Here is a 3,773-nt window from a genome sequence, read left to right as displayed (position 1 = left end):
CTCATCTAGGCACCATTTTTAAAAAGTAATGCATACTTACCTTTGATCAAATCTCCCTGTACAAAGAGAAACAACTATTTTTAGACCGACATTGAATAAAACTTGCTATTCGACCTCTTCAATATTTTCTGATAAACGTAATACTAATGAAGAAAAACTGATATGTCTAAACATCCCCGGCTAAGATATAATGTTTCACTAATTGATTCACTAATTGCCATAACAATGAAAACTGTTAAAAGGTTCCTTAGAACAATTTATCTTTTAACAAATGTACAAAAAAAGAAGGCTTTGTAACACATTTTTTTAAACGTTTTAGCCATAGGCCCTTTATCTAAACAAAGGCTTTGATAAGATATGAAGCCGTTTTAGGATAAAATGATATAACTCGTTTGCCCTTCTTGTCATAGAGTTTTTATCATTTTACCTGTATTACGCACATTTAGGCACCATTTTTTTTAAGTAATGCATACATTTTCATCAAGTTACTCACTAATTGTCGTAGCTACGAAAATCGTTAAAGGCCCCTAAAAACCATTTTCACCATCAAAATAAAAGAGAGATAAAAAATGTATAAAAGAAGAAGGCCAAGTAATTGTTAACATACTATTTACCGTTTTGGCAGCAGATTCTTTATAAAAGCAAAGGACTTTTATGATATGAAAAAGTTTTAGGATAAAATAACTCATTTTTCATAGAGCTTTTATAATTTTACGTCTATTGGACATAGATAAATTCGCCTAAAACAGGGATTTTCAACCAAAGATAAGATTACTCCAAAGGAGTAGAAAGTGTACATGACACCCTCGATGCAATAGGTCTTAGCAGCTGGTATGCGAATTTCCATTTCTTTCCTTAAACCAAGTCATCAGCAACTATATATTTTCCATAATCAACATATTACTTGCAATCATATAAAAAACAAAGGCGCTTACTTTTTCTTTCTATGCGTCTGCATTAGACATCCCTGATTTTTACATGGCAGTAAAGGGGTATGTGGCAAGCAACATAGAGTCAAGGAGGTAAATTATAGAGGAAAGGTTAAAATCACACACCCAAAGAGAAAAAGTGGGAACCAAAGCCATATTTTCAGTACTTTTGCCATTAATGTCAAGCAGAAAACATGCATATATATATATATATATATATATATATATATATATATATATATATATATATATATATATATATATATATATATAAATCGCATAACACCATAATAAGGGAGAGAAAAGCGTCCTTTTACATACCTCAGAGAAAGAAAAAATGACTTTTTACTCAAATATAAGAACGACTGAAAGTACATATATACATATGAGTGGAGCATATGTTTTTCAGGTCATGAAAATATAGGGCAAAACCGTTAAAACGTTCTCTCATTGCTGTCATCTTTAACAGAAGGCATGTATATTACAGTAAAATAAGTTTTGTGCAATTGAATACATTTGTCTTTCCTGTAATAATAATACAAAAAGTCAATTTGCTTATCAATACTACTAAAGTCATTCATATAAAGATGTCCTCCTAAACAGTGATGATGCTTTGTCCAATATACAGATGATGGAAGACCTTACACAGACGGCGGAGAATACCGCGACTCGTCGCGAGCTATTGGTCTCACCAGCATACTAGGCGAAAAAACAGGAGTACTTGTCTCGATTCCATCCGTGAAGAATTGCTTGGTTAATGAATATCCCACCTTTAAATCGCACCCTTTCAGTCATTTGACCAAGGTAAATCCCCATGTTCTAGATAGGCAGAATGACACGCCCATTTGCTGGTCCTCGTAGCACGTCCTTATACACACCTGTTCGTTCCACTAGTTCACGCAGTCTGCTTCCCCTATTAAACATGCCACACCTTGTTGGTGGGTCCTATCCTGGCCCCTCCCCCTCGACTATACGAGATGATAAAAAAGTAGTGATTTTGATCATAAATGTAGGTATAACATGACTTCACACGGCACTGAATATGTATCTCCAAGACTTGATATGTATTTGGTGATGCGTGTAATCATACGAGTATCGAGCCTGGGGGTCCCTTGTGAAGAAAACGCAAGGATTTTATGAAACCACGAGACAGTAATATCTCTTCATAAGTATTTAAAAATACTAATAACCCATATGGTTGGTCGGAAAGAAGGGCAAAAAATCGTCGAAACCATTTCTCAGAAACGAATCTGCACATGTTGCCAACTAATTCCATCAAGTTTTACTTCTCTTTCCTCGCAATGCATCTTCCTTTCCGCACACAGATACACGATGATAGGAGGAGATGACTTGCAGTTTTTCTAAGATGGTACTTCCGACATCGGTTACGGAAGTTTCCTTTGTTGAAAAGAGCATTTAGATAGTTTATGAATATTAACCTCATCCGAGTCATTCCATAATCATATTTTCTCAAGTTTTATTATGTAAAAATATGTAATCATTCCTGTATGACAAACCTAGCTTACCTACAATGTCAATAGTTTCATAAAACCTTGTTGTATAAAGAACTTGAAAACATTACTAAAAAGTTTTAACGTACTTTGCCTCAGAAAGGATTTTCATTCAGCAGACAAACGATTTATTATCACCCACCTCTGCGAAAGAGGTGGGTAATAGTGCGAATTATTTATAACAAACAAGGGTGCCTAAGAAAAAGGATTTTCATTTAGCAGATAAACTGTTTGTTATCACTTCGACTTGTCTGTTCAGAGTATATTTATCCCTGTAATACGAGTTGCAGTTTAAACAAGGCATATTACTATACGTTTAATTCCGCACGAGCCGCACTCATCGTCGGCGTCGCTGCGCGCGAGAAATACAAACGCCCGCGACAACGACGGCGCACGGAGGTGGCGGCGACTGCGGAAAGTAAAGACGCATGCGATGACCGCGGCGGCGGCGCCGGCAGCGGCAGCGGCGGGCGTCTCGGGGAGGAAGGGGGTGGGGGATGGGCTGGAACAAACTTTTAAGAACCTACTAACTTGTCATTATATTTTCAAATATTTTTCAACCTTCCTTATGTAAAAATGAAAAACACTCTTAAATACAATTAAATTTTATTGACTATTTTAGTCTTTGATAAAGGTTCATAATACCCAATGGTATGAAGAAAAAAGACGCCCAAGAAATCATGTTCAGATGAACCGTCTGCCATCCCATACCTCCTTGAACTCCGTGTTTTGCCTGTGAGTAGTAGGCCCTATTTTGCAAGAACCTTGTCAAACCTGCATTTAATATTACAGGGTTAAAAATCACACTCTGAACAGGTAAGTCGACGTGGGAGGTATACGATGACACAGACATGGGGTGTCAAACATGCTGCCCGTGGGTCATACTCTCAAGGACGGCCCGCGGGACATTTGCTATTTCAGTCTTACAATCGATCGTTTTACATGTTTAATTACTTTTTTAACATTGTGCCTAGATGAGCGTTCCCCGATAAAGTAAATAACAGTAGGCCGACGGAGTGGTGGCCATCTCCGAAAGATAGCAAGTTATTTAGTTCGATCTTTAACCGCATATTTGTGGGCAGGTGAGAAAGACGATTGCGGGAGATCGAGAAGTAAAGTTTGGTTGAATTTATGTCCTTAAGCAAGTTTATTTTTGACATCTTACAATGTTTTTCTGTTCTTATAACAGACAAAAATAATTTTGACAGTGAGCACGCTCCTGATATAAGGGAGATTACTGTAACCAACGAGAGAGTTGCATAGTCCCTTCTCTTTGCCATATACTTGTAATATAGGCGACTTTGCGGGGTATAAAGGTTGGGGTAAATCACTA

The sequence above is a fragment of the Penaeus vannamei genome, chromosome 42, assembly GCF_042767895.1.
Source record: "Penaeus vannamei isolate JL-2024 chromosome 42, ASM4276789v1, whole genome shotgun sequence".
Lineage (NCBI taxonomy): Eukaryota > Metazoa > Arthropoda > Malacostraca > Decapoda > Penaeidae > Penaeus > Penaeus vannamei.
This window is presented reverse-complemented; position numbering follows the sequence as displayed.